The following is a 20,419-nucleotide window of genomic DNA, read 5'->3' on the forward strand; positions in this document are numbered from 1 at the left end:
ATTTACTGTCATATTCCCATATATCATTGTGATGTTGTTTATTCTATTACTCTTGTTTTCTTCTGCTTGTTTTCTTTTTTCTTTCTCAACAGGTGATCCAGGTGATCGATAGATGCATTTTTTTTCTCTGCTTATTCTGTTGGTATTTGTTTTTTGCCCTTCTCCCCCGTCCCTCTTCTCAGCTGTCTCTCTTTCCCTCTTTCTTTCTCCCCTTCTTTCCCCCGGTCAAGTCTGTCCCGTATTCAGCAAGTGAAAATAAAATAAACAATAAAAGGTGAATCAAATGGACCATTACGGCAAGGCTGGGATGGTCCATTTGGTAAAGTAAATCCGTTGGGCATCTTTCTTTGCCTTTAGACAACAATTCTGATGGCAAAAGAGCCAAACGGGACAGGCAATAAAAAAAAAAAAAAAAAAAAAAAAAAAGAAGTTTCCAACACTCAGTACTCACTTGGGGCCACTTTTCATCGCTTCGACTGTTAATGCACAGTGTACACGTTGTCATTTTTCGAATATGCCAGGTAGAATTCCAGGATAGTATCTTCTTAGAATCATCTCCCATAAATCCTCTTCCAAGAATCACCTTCCCGGAAGACAAGAGATTGTGCAGAGAAACAATATTTATAGAACATCCTTTTACTTTTGTTTTTGACTGAGCTTTTAGCTGGAGTTTGAGCAAGTCTCAAGCTACACAGTGAGAGAAATGATGATGCTCTCAGTTAAAATAAACCCTTTTCTCTTTTAGAAAGCTTTTTCCTCTCATCAACAGTAGACTTATCTACGGAAGCTTGTTTCCAGCACTGAAAAAAAAAGTTACCATTCATATCTCAAGGCTAAAAGGGCAGGTGGCTAATGGCCAGTGTAGGGCGTCTAAAAATTTTGAGTTAACAGTTGAAATTTTCTCTGCCAGTCAGGAAGTACATACTTTCCTTGTTACCTGGAAGCAGAAGGCATCAGCTGTTCAACAGTTCAACATGAACGCAATTTATGATTCAAGGAAAGCACGTCTTTCGCAGAGCTTCCTGGATGGTAGAGCTAACTAGAAATTTTAAGTTATGGATGGTATTTTTTTTCTTCAGTGCCGGAAGCAAGCTTCCATACTTCTACATTTCAGTTGTTACTGAAGTGATAGCAGCAGAGAATGTTCGGCTACAGTCTCATGGCAACTCTTTCAGTTGTTTAGGGACTTCAGATGTCTGTCTGACTACTGATTGATCCTACGTGTGCCTTAGACTGTGTCAACCGGGGGTCTGCATAAAGGGAGATCGTCCAGAATTTCCAACAACTCTTACCTGGGAATAGGAACTACACAAATCACTGTTCTTATGAACAATGGAAGGCAATCATCACAAGCAATTAATACATGCACAGGTTGGACCCCTTCAGAAGCCCAAAGAGCTGCTGTAATTCTAGCATAGCATAGATTCAGTAAGGTGCTGAAAAAGTTTTTCAGATATTTTAGCCTATACTGATATAATAGAATCACACAGTGATGCTACAGATTGGGTGAATACAAATTTTATTCACTTAATCTATCACACACACACCACTAGATACATCAAGGGCACCAGTTCAGTATCTTGCTCAAGGACACTTCAGCACGTGGACTGGAGGAGCTAGGAATCGATCCCCAACCTTCTGATTGATAGACAACTGGCTGTATAGACCCATAGCCACCCACATACAGCACCTGGTATTCCCAATTAGTCTCCCAGCTAAGTATTAACACAGCCCAACTCTACTTGGCTTTCTAGATCAGACAAGATTAGAGATTCTCAGGGTGGTATGGCCATAATCCCGCACATTCCACCACATCCCAAATGTATGCTACTGGACTGAGATCTGGTAAATGCTAACATGACCAGTCTCAATGATATGTTCAGGACTTGTCAGACGAGACAATGTTTGTTGAATCCTCTTGTTGCCTCTGTGAATGGTAACCTTAGTTTCCTGTTCTTAGCTGTGGCCGGTGTGGTTTTCTGCTGCTGAAGCCCATCTGCTTCAAGGTTCAATATGTTATTGTCATGTTTGCTGTGTAGCAGGCAGGAGATTGGACCCAAATGCAGGACTCTCAGGACACAGAGGGATGAACTAAAGGAGGCAGCTTGTGCTGTGAAAAACTCGAATACAGGACACAAAAAACAAAGCATAATGGTAAAAATGGTAAATGGCCTGTATTTATATAGCGCTTTTCTAGTCCCTAAGGACCCCAAAGCGCTTTACATATCCAGTCATCCACCCATTCACACACACATTCACACACTGGTGATGGTAAGCTACATTGTAGCCACAGCCACCCTGGGGCGCACTGACAGAGGCGAGGCTGCCGGACACTGGCGCCACCGGGCCCTCTGACCACCACCAGTAGGCAACAGGTGAAGTGTCTTGCCCAAGGACACAACGACCGAGACTGTCCAAGCTGGGGCTCGAACCGGCAACCTTCCGATTACAAGGCGAACTCCCAACTCTTGAGCCACGATAACTAGAAGCTAGCAAACTAAGGTCTAAGGAAACTATAAACTAGGAGCTATGGAAACTCGGAACACGGATCGAACACACAGCACTAAAGGAGGCACGACATGACAGCTAGCATGGAAGACTGAGGACTAAAATACACGGGCAGTATAACGAGAGGATGGCGAACAGGTGGAAACACAGCTGGGACTAAACAGACATAAAGAGACAGGAGGAAGCAAAATTAGATGCCTTTACGTAGGATAAGGAGTATCAAAATAAAACAGGAAGCATGAGACATAAGCAGACTTGACACGAGACGTGGAAACATGACAGGCTCAGAACCAAGCACACAACACTAAGTGAGGAGAACGGGAAAACCAAACCTTCACTAGAGACAAGACACCAGGAATACAGGAGACAGTTATACACTCAGAGATGCTCTTCTGCAAACCTTGTTTGTAATGAGTGGCTATTTAAGTTACTGCTGCACTCCTATCAGCTCCAAGCAGCTTGACCGTTTGACCACTGGATATTTTCTCATTTTTGGACCAATTCCTATAAAGCCAGTGACATTAAAGATTGTACATGTGATCCTATAAGAAGAAACTGAACGTACTCCTTTTAAAGTATTCCGCTTCAAGATATGATTGAGATTTTGCTGCTTTTTATTTACTGGAAATATTTTACTTTGTTGAAAGGATTCACTAGTCTGAGAGTTTTTTTAATAAAGAATTTTGTTCAAAAATGCACAAAAAAACCTTCAGATTTTGACTTTAAACAAGTCTCTCAAAGTTTCGCAGCAGTTTCTGATTCCATGTTTTTGAAATAAAAGTTTTATAAACAGAGTTGTATTTTCATGTAGCTTATCATTTAATACAAACACCTGACAAGTATTTCCATCAGTAGATGTGTCATTGGAGCAGTTTAAAGCTTCATACCGATGCTATCAAGAGGAACTGTATTTTGAGAGACTTGGAAACCAGCTCTGCTTTGTGCTCTGTGAAGTTTTTGAGTTTGTGAACTGGGATTTGATCATTATCCTTAAAGCTATTTAACTTGTAGATGAGCAAAACTGAACATCCCAAACGTAGTAAGGAGAAATTTAACGAGTCTACATTACGACTCATAAGAGAGATGAAAAATATGTCCATTGAGTCTTTGGTTTATCTGCGAAATTATTGTATCACCAGTCCACTGATATTCCAGGCTCTCACCCAAATCCTCACATTGGCAGCAAACAATCAACCCTCTCTAGACACTAAGTCCTCAAAGTTGCACACTAACCGGTTGAGTTGAGGGCATTTGCGGACGCAAACCTCGAATAGAAGTTGGGTGAATCAATGCAGTGTTTGTCCACTTCTTCGCTCATTAAGGAGCCTCTATTCACATCAGGATCTGGATATGACAAAGAAAGCTCACAAGTGCACACTTTCAGTCCGAGAAGGGTGGTTTTTCTCCTCCTCAAAGCCCTCCCCTCATCGAAATTCGCCTCACAGAAGTGCAGTGCCAGAGGCCAAAGTCTTGACAGGGGTAGCCCAGTGAGGGGGAAATCAAACGAGTCCCTTTTTTTTTCTGACTGCCTGGCCGACAGGGAGGCCTGCTTACCTACAAGTCCTTAATCTGAATCCCACCCTTGCAGTTCTGGAAGGATGGCGGGGTAGCTCTACTGTCTATTCATCATCTTTAGTGATTCAGGGTTTTGTCTGTTACCCGTTTGGATTGGAGTGAATCCTTGGTTATTCATAAATACCAGTAATACCTGAGCTGCACAGATGGAAATCCTTTCAGGCTTTTCAGCAGACTTGTCACATTCATCTCAGTTTACTGTTAATATTGAGCAGCAGAAAGATGGTGATAAATATTGATACAGTGGAATGAATACTGATGTCAGATGTAGATATATCACATTGTGATAAAAACTGAGACATCTCTTTATATATTTTGTTGTATTTAAAAGTGCGTTTTTAATAGTCAGTGTAATGAAAACTGGAAACATGATTGCCTACAGAAGTCTACCAGAAGCAGACCAGGAAAAAATAACTGGCTTGGTGGTAATAGGCACAGCATGTATAGCCCCTTCTGCTGGAAATGAAGATATGGTTTGTGTTAGGTCATGCGTAGCTACTCTGCATAATTATCCAAGATTTCGGCAAAGATTTCTGTCTTTAACCATTTTAAATTATTCTATATTACCAGTCTTACAGTCGTGGATATAAATTCCCTAAAAAGGAAAAAAGAAGCAGAGGACTTTTACTTCTTCATCCTTTTGCAAAAACTGTAAAGTCAAAATCTACTTTTCAAAGTTTGAAATCATTTCCTCATGACAGGCTCTGATTTTCTGACATGCTTCTCTAAATTCACAGGAAATATACTCTCATTTTAGGTTGCAGAGAAATGAGCTGTGTTAATATTCTTTTTGCATTTTTTCTTAAATATTCATGTGGACATAATATTCACTAATTTTCCCCATATCATGGTGGTCATTTAATCAGCTACCAACGACCAATATTAGACACTAATATTACACATTTGCCCTTCAGTGACTTGCTAAAGACAGCATTTTTATAGTGCATTTCAGAGCTTTTCTGTTATTTCCATTGGGCGGCAGTGCGTCTATCCTCAAACTTGAGCTTCACTGCATTACCCGTCTGCCTGCGCACTCTACTCACAGCATAAGCCGGCGAAAAAAGTACTCTCTCCACATTTGTGTTTGTTTGTCGAAGCAGGCGCATAATGAGGATGATTATCCTCCCGTGCGTATTTTGGTGAGCTTCTGCCAGTGCGCCATGTGGAGGATGAGGACTCCAGAGGACCGCAGGTCTGAGAGAAAGCAAATGTCAAGGCAGACAAAATAAGAGAAAATAAGAGTTGTTCTTCAAAATAAAAGCAACTCTGGGGAAAGGGAAAGAGTGTCGAACTTGCTCTCGATCACAATAACGAGGAAAGAGGGGAAGAAATGGGCAGAGGGTGCAGTTCCACCGGATCTGTGCTACTTCTTATTAATGTAAATACACTGTGACACAGTGTATGGAGCTTTTAGCTACACCCCACAATTCTTACTTAGACCCACGTGGGTCATTCAGCCAGCCCTTCTTTTTTTAACCGCCAGTGCGCGCTCGACTTTTATGTTGAAGGGAAATCTCGTCGTGTCCTGTGCTGCTTGGGTTCAATTGTCCTCACTTGATGCATCTGGTGTCGGTACAGCGGCACTGAGAGAGAGAGAGAGAGAGAGAGAGGAGGCTTCTGGTGTGCCTTTTTTCTGCACATCACTTTGGAAATTCGCTCTCGCGCAGTCGTGCTTAAAACTGAAAGCTCACCTGCCGGGCTTCCGTGGCCGTGAGCCGCCGTGCAGCTGATTTAACAGGATAACCAGACTAATTGCCTCTCCCGATCTTGCCCTTGATTGATTTCCGTCGAACATTCTTCCAATCACTGTCATGATTTTCTTCTTTCCTGCTGTTTGAAAGCGACCGGCTGCAGGTGTTTTTGTTTTTTCTTTTCTTTTTTTGTTTTATTTTTGCGCTCCAATTTGCGCCAGCGAGGACTGGCAATATGTAATTTGGGGACAGACACTGCGTTTTTCTTTTTTTTCTTTTTGGAGAAGTGGACTATCTCTCTCCTGGAATTCCTTATTGTATTCTATTTTTTTTAAAACCCTTTCTGCTTTACTCTGTCGACCGGAGCAGATTCGGATACACCGTGATGGTGTGGGGCTATTAGAACTAACCACAAAGTGTACGCCATCATTTGGAAACTGCTTGTTGGTAAGTTAAATGCAATTGTTTCTTTGGCCAAAGTTGGACCATGCTGCCCCCCGTGGATCTGTTTAAACCCACGATTCGTTTTTGTCACTGACATTTTCATGTTCTGTGCGCGCACACGATCCTCCTGACTATCTACCACCTTTAACACTAGGAAGGCCCAGGCTTCTACCTTTCTACCTTTAAAACCCGGAGAGCAGCCAAATGGCTGGTAGGCTTTTAGCTAAGCTTTAGCTTCAGGCAAGTGGAAGCTAAATTGGCTAGTCATTCATATGTAAATTGGGTTGTTACCTGGGAATTCTGGAGGGAGGGGAGTGGGGGTGTGTGGATGAGGGGGTGGGGGAGCTGCTAAAAGCGGTGAGCTTCCTTTTGTTTCATCTTGATGCATTCTCAATCATCCAGGGAAACAAATCTCCAAAAGTCACCAACTTGGAGTGTTTCAGTTTGCCATCTTAGGGAGAAATCAACACACATGGGTGTATGTCCTTTGTTGCTGAGATTTATTGATAAAAACAGTACAAAAAATCAACCATTTGTACACATTTTTACAAATAATTATAAAAAGTGAGTGAGTACATTTCAACATTTTCAGCAATCACTCACAATCCTGGCACTGCCATGGTATCTGTAGTCTGCATTTACCTTGGCTTGGCTTCCTGATCAATTGTCCACTACCAAAAGGAAGCCAAGCCCTGTGATCACACCTTGTTTTGTTGTAAAGGGTGGCAGGGCTTGGCTTCCTTTTGGTAGTGGAGCATTGATCAGTCGTCCATTGTGGCATCAATGTGATCACACCTTGTTTTGTTGTAAAGGGTGGCAGGGCTTGGCTTCCTTTTGGTAGTGGAGCATTGATCAGTCGTCCATTGTGGCATCAATGTGATCACACCTACAAAGTTACAAAGTTTTCAAAGAAGAACTCAAGCCACTTCTTCTATCTTGCTTCAACTGGACTCTGAATCAGGGAATAGCTCCACCATCATGGGGAGAAGCTATTATAACAATCTTACCCAAAGAAGGAAAAAACAAAGAATACTGCAAGAATTATAGACCCATTTGTATGTCTGTTTGTTATTTTCTTTACTGTATGTCCACAATGATAAAATAACCTAATAAAAATCAAAGTAAAAAAAAAAAAAAAAAGGTAGTGGAGCATTGATCAGTCGTCCATTGTGGCATCAATGTGATCACACCTTGTTTTGTTGTAAAGGGTGGCAGGGCTTGGCTTCCTTTTGGTAGTGGAGCATTGATCAGTCGTCCATTGTGGCATCAATGTGATCACACCTTGTTTTGTTGTAAAGTAGTGGACAATTGATCAGGAAGCCAAGCCAAGGTAAATGCAGACTACAGATACCATGGCAGTGCCAGGATTGTGAGTGATTGCTGAAAATGTTGAAATGTACTCACTCACTTTTTATAATTATTTGTAAAAATGTGTACAAATGGTTGATTTTTTGTACTGTTTTTATCAATAAATCTCAGCAACAAAGGACATACACCCATGTGTGTTGATTTCTCCCTAAGATGGCAAACTGAAACACTCCAAGTTGGTGACTTTTGGAGATTTGTTTCCCTGGATGATTGAGAATGCATCAAGATGAAACAAAAGGAAGCTCACCGCTTTTAGCAGCTCCCCCACCCCCTCATCCACACACCCCCACTCCCCTCCCTCCAGAATTCCCAGGTAACAACCCAATTTACATATGAATGACTAGCCAATTTAGCTTCCACTTGCCTGAAGCTAAAGCTTAGCTAAAAGCCTACCAGCCATTTGGCTGCTCTCCGGGTTTTAAAGGTAGAAAAGCCAAATGGCTGGGCTCTGGGCCTTCCTAGTGTTAATAAACGGAATCCCAACACGCAGCGCTTAAATGCGCATTTTTGGATAGCACGCATTTGTCCCGCTGTTACGCGTAAATCCCAGAGGCTCCTTTTTTTATTTTATTTTTTTATCTTTAGAGCCTCCTCTGTTGTGTGGAGCTGTTCACGGCTGCAGTACGGCAGTAGAAGTGGACCGCTGAAAGTCTTCTTCTGTATCCTTCATTCAAAACGTAACTATCCGAGCGGATTAGTCCGTCAGCGCACACCAACTGTTCTTTTTACGCATTCTTCTTCTCTCTCTTTTCCCCTCCTCCTTCTCGACGTTAATTGTGTAACACTGTGCGCATTTGCACATCTCTCCGGTGCGTCAGCATGCGTGCGTGTTTTGTGTACGTGCGCCTGTGAAAGTAAGAGAGCACGATCGTGTGTTGGTGGAGGGGGGAAATAACGTGTGCCAGAGTGAGGAGGGATGGGAGTAGAACCCAGCCGTAGTTATATTTCACATTATTTCTGCTGAGTGGTTGCTTGGCAAGTCAGCTCTCTCTGTGCTTCTCCTCCTTTTGCCTGCTTCCCTCCTCTGGGTGGATGGATGATGGTTTATGGTTGTCCAGATGAATGTCTGAAGCTCCAGTCTGGCTCTGACCAGAGTGGAGCTGGTTGTGGTGGTTTGGCTTTTACCCACTGAACATATTTGAGAATCAGGAAAGTGATACTGATGTAAAAGTTAGAACAGATGCTGGCGTAAAAAAAGAAATGCATAAAATCCATACTCCCTCATCACTCCCTACACATGAGTGACAGAAGGCTCTGTTGCCTTACAAGCTGTATGTCACCATTTTTTTCCCATCAAGTAACAACTGCTGCAGCCATGCTTTTTTTTCTTTTTCTTTTTCTTTTTTTGCAAAACCATAGCACGCCATAGCCCGCAGGCAGTGAAATCCTTACTTCCAGACAGCTCCTCAGTCTTGCAAAGGCATTTTCTAATTCTGTTAACAGCATCATTGCTTGCTCCAAAACCTCCTTGCATCATGATTTGTTCATAATCTTTCCCCTTCAGTTTCTCCTAAACGCTCTGGCACATGTCTTCCTTTGCCTTGTGGTATTATTTTATTATTATTATTTTTAAATCCCGACATATCGGGTTAATCTTGACCACGAGCGCAACCGGTAGCACATGAATTAATAGGTAAGTGGCAGCAGCCACTTAACAGAAGCCCTGCAGCTACATATTGAGCTGAGTCAAGTGCTTTCACACCGAAATTGATTTAGACGGAGATTATGTCATCCAGCGTTAGCACTTTTTTCTCCTTTTTTAAAAAAAATGCTGGTCAAGTTTACCCAGCAGCACTGAACTCCTCTTCTGACGAATCAAGTGTAGCTTTAAAGGATATGGTAATGAAGTGATTGAAGATGTTGTTTTCATTACTTGGAATCCTTCATCAGGGCTGAATTACCAGGTCAACCGATTCAAGGTGCACAGACAACAGCGAACATGAGTTTTTCAGTACAAATAATTGGATTTACATCCCACTGATTCATAAAAATGAACCTTTAATATGTTTAATTACCTTATCTAACATTTTTAACCCTTATCCTGCAAGTACCACCCATCTAGCAATAAAACGAGGTAAAACGAGCCCCAACATGCATTTTGAAATGCCACCTGATCCCATTTAGCTTCCCCTTCTCTCTCTGCTCGACAGGAGAATCTGAAACCATTACAACTTTTTCCCCCCTCCCCTTCCCGTCTTGATTGATACTTTTAATTTTCAAGGAGCTGTCACCGAGGCCTATTGGCCTTGGCTTTGCAATCAAGAGGCAGACAGTCAAAGGCTTTCAAATGAAAGAGTTCATTAATGCGGTGGGAAATAAGAGTTGTCTCACTGTAGAGTATTGGCTCTGTGGTAAGACTGATTGGAGCAATTGATGAGGATTTGTGAGCAGGAATGCTGGTGTGGAAGCTGAGAGTGGGCCCCCTCAATCATGGCTGCTAAATGACATTAATAGGACTCAAGGGGAAATGGAAATACTGAGAGGCGATCCAGCTTGCGTATTTATGCCCGCGTGCGACTGCGCGCATACGTTCAAATATCACAGCTGGAGCTCGAACAACCTTCCATTCCTGCTAAAGTTATTAGCTGCTGTGGAATCCAAGAAGATGTGGGCTACATGCATAACAGACGAGCCCTCGGTTAAATCTTTCTCAAAATCCAATTCCCCTCGAGATGAGATTCCTCTTTCCCCGCGCCTTGTTCCATTTTCCGTCGCAATCATTGGGCATCGATCTGATTCAGAGCTATTTATTTTTGTTGCTGCCGTCACGTCGTGAATTGACAAGTATGGTAGATCAGGTAGATAACAGAGTGTCTTGCCCATTTCAAGAAGAATCATGACTTGTGACTACAAGAGAAAATCTGCCTTTGAAGCAGTTAGATGTGGCTAATTTGGTTTGTGAACTTGAGGGACAGTAAAAACTGGTAGTATCTACTTTACATATAAAGGCCTTAAAGTATCTCTATATAATGTAATAACTCTATATGATGTCTCCTCTTTCCATAATGGAAATTATTTGGAGATACTTGATTTCCTTGTTTGGAAATTTTTTCTGAAACCATGGAGCTTTTTGCAGATTAATTCAACTAATGTGCTTAGAAAGAAATCAGCCACGAGAGCTAGTATCTGTAATTTTATTGCAGTATCGAGGCCAAATATATTGGTTTCATGCACAACGGCTTGATTAATATGTTAGTTAATTAGTATATTCGTTAAACAGAGATAAAATTAGAGCATGCAGTGACAGTCACCGGTTCTCAGCGATGAAGGTTTGCAGTGCGAATGAGGTCATAGCAGCTTGGAGATGGACTGCGGCATCATCAGAACTCCCATTGACCTTATATTGTCTTTTTAGACCTTTTATACCCCAAATAGTTGTGATTTTGACTGTGTCTGTGCTTGATAAATACAGTCACTGGAAGCCTTAAGATTTGTTCATTGCTCAGTTCTACTTGTGGGTGGGCTTCAATCAAATAAACATCTTCCTTAGAATAACAGCAGAGTGACTGGTTGAGAAAAAAACTTTTTTTTAACATGTTTTACTAATTTTGTAAATGGGAAGTTCATTAAAGGGGGCATATTATCGGTTTCCTTAACTTCTGTAATCTCAGCCAGAGGATCAGATTTCCGACTGCTCTAAATGCTCATTTTAAGACAGTTTTTAATACTCTTGGCTCTGTATGATATCAGAGAGAGTGCATCTACCTAATACACTAATCTCAGGCGCACAATTTGGGCTGTTTAAACCCTAGAGACCGTTTTTGCACTGGTGGATGGCATTGCGCACCGAAAGTGGTGTTACATCTGGTGGTGAAGTCGAGCTAAGATGTCGTTTTAGATCATAGGTGTCAAACTCTGGCCCGCGGGCCAAATTTGGTCCGCAGCCTAATTACATTTGGCCCGCGAAGCCATACCAAATTACTATCAGAGCTGGCCTACTGGTATTATACAGCTAATATATATATTGTTTAGTATTAAGCTTTGCTTGTTCGATATTCAGTTTTTCAGCAAAACGTGTTTGAGTCCATAAGAAAAGATTCATTCTTATATCTGGAGGAATAAATATGTTTCAATAAATATTAATGTTAGCCCGCGACTTTGTTTCAGTTTTGAATTTTGGCCCACTGTGTATTTGAGTTTGACACCCCTGTTTTAGATGCTCTTATGTAGATTCAACCTTTGTAACATCATGTGTATAGTTGTGTCAGTTGTTACCGCCACTGCAATGATGTATCAGCGCAGAATCTTAAATTCAACTCAAAAGGAGACTTTCTGGCGAAAACCTCCACAACAAAAAAACCTCTTCAATTTCTTTTCTTCCAGTTTTGATGTCTTCTACTCTTGTACTTGGTGACTGACACCTATCATTTGGCAGAATACTGCAGTGAGCACGTGCTCAGCGCCACTATAAATGGCAGCATGGCTGTGCAACCACCATTAAAATGGTCCCTATAAGTGGTGAGGAGTGGGAGCTACAAAGGCCTGCTATAGACAGTTAGAACTGAGGGGCGGCATCAAGGCCCAGTATTAGAGAAAGATCTAATACTTTTAAATGTTATTCATGCAGACCTGCTTGAGTGCAACCCAAGAATGAAAAATAATGAGCTGGAAATGAGGATGACAGGTTTTGATGGGTTCCAGCTTATTATGTAGTGATGTAGTTTGGTGCCCTTGGTTTGGATCATAATAGTTGATGCTGGAAAATCAGTGAGCAGAATTTCTTGGTTTTATACTTGAAATCTGCAAATCCAAATCTTTTGATTTGTGAAATTTTACAGAGTAACTGTTTACTACTTACTGTAATTTAAAAAAAAACAAAAACACTGTCCTACGACATAATATTTGTCATCACCTGGCTGGTGGATCGCAGTTCTGCTACATCTGTTCTGGAGCACAGCAGTCCATGGTTGGCATCATTTTATACGGTTGAGTAACCGTCATCATGTAGGTTACGCGAGGCCAGATCAAAGAGTTTGACAGAAGTAGTGTGCAGTGCTCTCGTTTTTGTCTCCAAATAGTTTTCATGCAAAGAAAATCACCCTTTGAGTCCACAGTCGCATGAGGATGGCAGACCAGGCTGTATGGAAAAATAAATGGTCTTCAGAATTGGGTCCCGCATTCACTTCATGGCAGTTGAGCCCTGGGCGCGCCCTTTCCTGCTGTTACTCAGCAGAGAGGTGTCATAAACAATGGACTTGCTTGCAAATCATTTTCATGGCCACCCATTTTTTTCTTTTTTAGACCTTTATCTGAATGCCTTCATGCGTGGATGTGAATTGAGCTGAGTGTCTGCCTCTGCCATGCTAGCTTTATTTACTTTCTGCATTTCGAACAGAAAAATGCCTCAATAAAAGGATGGTAATGGCATCGTCTCTAGCTGTCTCTTTGCATTGCTCTTAAAAAAAATCCCACACATATACACATGAGGCTGTCCTGCATTTGTGTGCTTCTATCAATGGTGGTGGGGGCGGAATCAAAGAATAAAGCTGACCCGAATCAAATGAAATCTGAAAGTGTTTATTTCCCCATTTGTTACAGCAGAAAATAAAAGAACTTGGGGTCAGCCACAGTGTAGCATGCCCCCGAGCTAAAATGTTGTGCTGGTCAATTGTTACATGGGTAAAATGGAAAGGAGGCAGCGAAATAGTCGTGTTGCACTTTCTCTGATGAAACAGCCATCCGAGGCGTGATCAGTTACCTCAATATACGGTATTTTTCTTTGCTAGAGGCAACTGACGTCGAAAATGAATGTTTTTCCCCCCACTTTTTAATCAGCACTAGAATGAGAAGCCTATTGCTATAAGCAAGAGAACAGAATTATCATTTTCATCCTTTCTTTTCAGCCCCACTGTCATCGCGCCATGTCTGGAGGTGATCCTCTGAGACCCATCCAGCCTAGAAAGATGAAGTTGATGTGTTTTAGATAGCTTTTAGAGAGATGTGGATAGAGGATGGAAATTGCATGCCAAGGGAAGCAAAATGAGCAATTTTTCCTCCCATTTCCCTTCGTCTCTTCATAGGATCTGTGCTTACTCATTCATGAAGGCTTTGTTGTGACACTCCATACATTGGTGTGGCGATAAAAACAAAAAAGTCGTACAGGATGCCAGTTGGGAGGAGAAAAAAAGGAAGCCAGGCTGCATTATTTTACAGGATAAATGCATACCAGAAGAGAAATGGCTCTTTAATGTTATCAAAACACTATCACAACTAGCAATCTGTATTCACATTTTGACCTGCACTCTAAGTGGCTGGTGTCGAGATATTCAGAGCATTTTTACAAACCAATTTAGGACGGTCTCAGCAACAGCAGCAACGAAAGAAAATACTCATGCTATAATATACAGCAGCTACTCGAGTGGGAGCCGTGGCCTATTTGCATACTCCGTGTAAATGCACACATGGCTACCCCTCGGTAGGAACGCTGAGAGTGTTTGCGCCAAATTCTCCCCTCTGAGCCAGGCGGGAGCTTAAATAGAACAGCTACGTCTAGGGATTAACAGTGAGTGAAATCAAGGAGCGCTTCATTAGCAGTTCTTCATTAGCCACTTCACATGAGACCCGGGGCAACATTGTATTTACAGCTAATTTTAAACCGATATGTCAAGCTGAGGGCAACACGTGCGCGGTGAACTTTCTTCGGATCAATTCGGGTGTTTTTAGCTTTGTGTTGAGGTTATTCATTTTTAAGTGTAAAATTCCAACGCTACAATGTTGTTACATTAAACATCATGATGTGATATTACACCTGCCGCTGAGCTCACAACATGGCATTCATACTATTAATTAAACCACTGAGTGTTTGTTATATAAAAGTAATTAAAGGATCGGGTTAAACTGGGTCAAACCCACTGGAGCTGAGTTCCTGACATGCCAGAGATCAGCTCTGTTTCCTTCATTATTTTACCATTACAAAGCCACTCGTACCACAACAAACAAATACAGAATGTCACCCGATTTTTGGGGGGATTTCTTTTTTAAAACACCTCTAGTTACTCAGATGTGTGTGACTATCAATCCAGTGCTGTGCAAACGTCTTCATTTCTTTGTATTTTGCTAGGAAAATAGGAATCAGTGTTACTGTGTTGAGGCAAAAACACAGTTTTTGTAATTGTAATGAGCTTGAACGTCAATATTTGGTATGACCACCTTTATTCCATAACACAGGTTGAACTGAAAGAAGCTTTCTTGTCATTTCTTTAAGTAGTCTTCAGGAATAGTTTTTGGGTTTCAGTCCAGTTCTTGTGTAATTTGCAATACCTCAACCTGTCCCGTTTCCCATGTTTCAGAAATGCTTTTGAATTTTCATAAGGACCCATGTACTGTGAGCAGTAAATGGATCAACTGAAGGGCTAGATGCACATCCTTGGTCCTGTCTCAGGTCTTTGCTGGATTTTGTCCTGACGCTGTCAATCCGTGTTATCGTCTTTTGCATCGTTCATAGATTCAACTAAAGTAAATGGGAACATAAGATGTGTTTTTGCAACAGGCAACTAATAACAAAGTGCATAAAGATGATATTTAAATTTAATTCTGTGCTAAGTTGTCTGTCATGTGTAGACATATCAATGATTCATTGAGTTAAGTGTCTGTTTTATGCTTGAATGAATCATAGATCTAGGTTAAGTGGCTTAACAAACAACAAACATTCCTCTGAAAATGATCAGGCACAAAGACTGAGCTGAAAGTGAGTAGAAAAGCAGCTAATGGCCAAAGAAAAACTTTGAAAGACCTTCAGAAAGCCTGGAAAACCATTTTTAAGACCACCAAAAAAGACAAGACAGTTTGGCTTCTTGGAAGCAAAATATAAAGAAATCGGGGATGACTCAAGACTCTCGTACGTTACTGTACTTCAGATTGATTATTTAAATCATCGGACTTTGTGTTGGGATCTTACAGAATTTTATCTGTCTCGATGATGTTCTGCACAGCAAACAACTGAGCTGTTAGAAATTCATGTTTTCAGTGAAAACACTGGGAACAAAGCAGTCATGCTGACGACGAATCCTGCACCAGCAGGGCTGTTTTTTTTCTCCTTCCTTTTTTTCTGGTATATTAAGTGGGTTATTACAGGGAGTTTTCCTGTTATGCTGCTTAAATGCAATATTTGCAGTACTTTCATTACTGCGAGCACAGAACTCATCTAATCACTGAAGTGAATAAAAAAATAAAGCTACAGAAAATCTGTCTAATAATGAAAACACAATTAATTACACTGAACCCATAATTTGCTGCACTGATTCTTTGTTGGGTCAGTGCAAAGATTCATTTTCTTCTACTTATGTATGACAGTATTATCAGTGTTTCCCAAACCATCAATTGTATGTAGATGTTAATTAAAAAATACGACAAAAAAAGCAAATCACGAAATATAAATGAGTAGAAATGATTGGTTTATGTAGGTTGGCCTTTTTCCTTAAAAGTAATTAAGAATACACTTACACTCAAGTAAAATATATTATCATCTGATAATTTGGCACGTCTGACTCTGAGATTTTAACGCCGTGGAATTTTTCTTTGTAACTTGTAAATTGGTGTTTAGAGACTGTGTCTGAAACGGCGTCTTTGTTATTCTGGACAATGCACATCCACAGAACACAATGTGTGTAATTTTTAGTGGACCTACTTTCTTTTAAAGAATTAGCCCCCACTTTCACTGTGTGCAGTGGGTCCTTGAGCATCAAGCCCACTAGACTCGGGTTCCCCTTTCTCACAAATCCCAATGTAACCCCTGCTGAAAGGGTAATTTCACACACAGCCAGAGTTAATGTTGAGTCAAAAACTGCAGTGCGCGTGCGTGCATGCGTGTGTGTGTGTGTGTGTGTGTGTCTTACACATACAGGTAAGAAGATGAAACTCAATCCATGAAATCCAGGTTTAGTATTATTTGAGGCTGAAGGCTTATCACATGGCTTACAGTATAAAGTGCTTTGTAACAAATGAAAGAGTTATTCAACTCTATTGTAGCTTCTATTTTTTGGCCTCCATAGTGTTATGTGTCCAGGTTCTCAGTTTCCATTCTCATGAATACTTTGGGGGAATTTCTTAACATTTTGCATGAATGTCCCCGTGAAGCCAAGGATGAACTTAGCCACTGACCACTATTAAATGATAAGGTTATAGTAACCTCCCATATCGCACATTCATATGTAAATACTGACAAAATGTGTCACATACATCTGTGACAAGAGCTGTCCAGAGAATCTTCTTCTTGTTGTGTCCACAGTGTAACCTTAGAGTGTCACCAATCATAGTAGGGACAGTTTCTTTTGTTTTCCTACAACAAACTATTCATAGCCATATGAAGTTTGATGGCCAATCTCAGAATACCTCCACGTGAGTTATTATATGCAGTGAGACTTATTGTATTTTTAAAATATTGTGCTTCTTGGTTTTGGTTGGATGTTTTGAGGGTTTTTTTCTTAACCAGTGAAAGAATTCTGCAATCTTCCAGGGTCTTTCAGGTCTTTTGGTCCTGCCTTATTTCTATGAATGCAACAGATGGTTGCATCGCTTTTTACCTCATACTGATTGCTCAAGGGAACATCTAACAGTTCAACACTTGAAACGAACTCCACATCCAGGCCTCACCGGGAGATGAAACTCGTCAGTCAGTTGTTCAGTTAATTTTGAGCTTCTCAAAACAGTGGACTGTGTATAGAAATGGTGCCAATTCCTAGTCAATGCTATAGTTTTGTTAAACCTCTTGAATGAAAGTTTGAAGTCTTTACTGAAATTGCGTATTGAATGCACGATTTTAAAATTCACTGTGACGGGCCCTAGAGGTAACATTAAAAAGGAAAAAAAAAAACCATCATTGTCTAAAAACTTATGAATCTGATTGTATAAAACTGGCAGAATTCTGATTACCTTAATTTAAGGTAATGACCTTATCTCCTTAGAATGAAAATATTTTTATTGCACACAATATGTAGCACTTAATGAAAGTTAAAGTGCTAATTAAGTCAGTTGAAATGTTGTGGGGGGTTTTTCTTCACTTTTTTAATTGAACAAAAGTTATAGAACTGTGATTAAACCAAGTCACACTGCATGCATAATAATTGGAAGTTCTGCCAAATGCCCTTCACTATTGGTGCTACAAAATTAATGGACAAGAACAACAAGTTTATCCATCTATTTGCTTCCACATTCTTTTTCAGGGTCGGGGGGCGCTGGAGCCTATCCCAGCTGTCTTGGAGTGAGAGGCAGGGTACACCCTGGGCCGGACAGGTCGCCAGTCTGTCCCAGGGCAACAAATAAAAACTGATTTGGGATTATGCTCTATGTTACGACGTCTGTTTTTAAAATATTTCTCAGCATTTTGTGACATTAATAAAATATGTATTAGTATTGACCACTTTGCATGAAATAGCAATCGTACTATCCTCAGTTTGATTGCTATGCAAATATTACACATTTTCATGACACAATAACATACCTCCAATACATGTAGTACTTTCTGGCAAAAGATGAGCCAAGCGAAGCTGCAATGTTGCACAGCTCAGCACTTTCTCCTCTAATGTTGATGTCAGCAAGGCTTAAATAATAGTTGGTGCAAGGAAGGTATACTAAGCTAATTTTCAAGTTACCTCTTATGATTTTCTCAGTGTTCTTGCATGTACTACTGTATTATGTGAGGTCTGAAATTTAAAAACAATCATTAATTGGTATTTACAGTTAAACCCAATCCAGTTGTAGCTGTGGCTGGGCAGCATCATCTATATATCTGAACAAAACAATTGCAGTAATAATCTGGTCCCCAGGTTGGCTAATGATAGTCATAATTTTATGCTGCAAAGGCATCTGTTGCATTAAAGCTGTTTGGGGGGGTGGATTACTGGAGCCAGAGCTGTGCTCTTTTTCCCGAATCCTGGACAAGACCCACAGAGACCAGCTCTCAACAGGGTTCTTGATTTATGGGCCACTTTGCAAGAAGGGCCTGGGGACGCAGCACTCCTTGTCCTCCGATATTGAATCTCGGCTGCCTAGCATGGAGATGTGGGTCGTCTGTTATGGTGTGAAAGCTTATTTGCATTGTGCCGCTCAGCTCTCAGTGGTAGCTACAGCATGTCTGCTCGCCTTAGCTCTTAAGTTTATTTTTGCTCTCGGGGCTGTTTGTTTCAGATGCGAGAGGGACATTTTTAGAGAAAGGTGCACTCAAGACAAATTGCTTTCACGTTTGGGTTTGTGTGGTTATGTATGATACGAACTTATATGAAAATAAACATTTGTTGAGCACCAGTCCCCTAAGGTGTCTGCATTGCTATACATTTAACCATTAAAGCAGACATACTGTATACTGACTATTCTAATCAAATAATTTCAAAGCCACGTGCGGTGTATCTTCACATCAATTATTATCCTTTGCACGGTGCATCCGTCAACGATGAAAGTCAAAGTACTTTCAAGCAGTACACAGCCTCTATACACAGTCAGATCAATTGGCTGTACAATTTGAAACACATTCTTTGCTAGAAGAAAGACTTTGATTATTTGTTCAAAGGCTTTGTTTTGTTTTCTTGCTGTTGGCTGGATTGTGCTCTGCTTTTGGCTCAAGTTGATTCTTCCGACTGACTGATTTGATTTAAAAAAGCTGAAAGATAAATGTTTAGCAGCCTTAATGATTATAGTTGCTGTAGGGTAGGCATTTATTAACTTGTGTTAATAGTCTGACAATCCTCTTTCATTCCCCTTTAAATAAGCCTATGGTTCTGCTGCTTAGACGAGACAATTCCACTGAAGTGATTTGGCAAACTACAGAATCTGCCGAGGCATTAGTTGCCATTTTAGTTCTTCTTTTTTACATATGTATTGGTTAAGAACACTTACGTTAGGCATCTCATTGATTGCTATTAATATTTCTCTTTAATCTGTAAAACTCTGCACCAAAGATGTGCTGTAGTAGAACTATGTAGTGGCATCGTTTTCATGATGTAAAATGTGCAGTACGTTTTCTTTTTTTCCTTTTAGCTTAAAGTCAGGGCAGCTTGAAGAACTAAGACTTTGATGCTTTCCAATGAATAGCATTAACATACTGTAGAGTTAGCTAGAGACTCATCGGTTCAGCAGCAGATCAGTCTCAGTGTCACAGATTTAAATTTAGGTGCTGAGTAAAAATGTGTGTTCAAGGTTGTGTGTGAGGGAGATAAAGAAGAAGCGTTTCAGCCTGCGAATATCTAATCGCTGCTATGGGAAGTTTCCACCTAAGCTTGAGGAATTTTCATGTTATTTAGCATTTCTCTGAAGTACACGTGTTTCTATAGTTAGACATGGCTAAAGTTAAACTTCAGATAACCCCGCAGCATAAGGTTTTCGCGGGTTGTTCGGAAGAAGCGACTGTCGCAAGCTGCCCTTTGAGGCGAATCTCAAATTTATAACTGGATTTTATTACACGTAATTCTGGCAACGAGCTAATCCAAGTCAATTGAAAGAGAGAATCTCACATAGAATCAGAATCAGAATCAGAATACTTTATTGATCCCTGGGGGAAATTATTTTTTGTTACAGTGCTCCATTTTAAACCAACATTAAGACAAGACAGACAATACGCTAACTAAGAATAGTACAATATATACATATATATACATACATACATACATAAGTCACATAAATAGTTGGAAAAGAAACATGTGTAGCTGTAGCAGCAAACAGTGTGTTAAGTGGATGCGTTGTACAGGGAGATGGCCACAGGCAGGAATGATTTCCTGTGTCGTTCAGTGGTGCTTTTCGGTAATCTCAGTCTCTCACTGAACGAGCTCCTGTGACTGACCAACATGTCATGGAGTGGGTGGGAGGTGTTATCCAACATTGTCTTTATCTTGGACAGCATCCGC

At 40.7% G+C, this 20,419-nt stretch overlaps 1 protein-coding gene across 1 annotated transcript in view; it reads left to right on the top strand.

The window, feature by feature from the left end:
* The first annotated feature begins 5,061 nt into the window (after positions 1 to 5,061).
* The window catches only part of LOC113015675 (interleukin-1 receptor accessory protein-like 1-B), a 341,411-nt gene continuing 326,053 nt past the window's right edge, over positions 5,062 to 20,419 (top strand). Inside the window, exon 1 of the mRNA XM_026157785.2 lies at positions 5,062 to 6,221. The gene's annotated coding sequence lies outside the window, so the exon portion shown is untranslated. The remainder of the gene's footprint in view (positions 6,222 to 20,419) is intronic.

The sequence above is a fragment of the Astatotilapia calliptera genome, chromosome 23 (genome assembly GCF_964374335.1).
Source record: "Astatotilapia calliptera chromosome 23, fAstCal68.1, whole genome shotgun sequence".
NCBI classification, from domain to species: Eukaryota; Metazoa; Chordata; class Actinopteri; order Cichliformes; family Cichlidae; genus Astatotilapia; species Astatotilapia calliptera.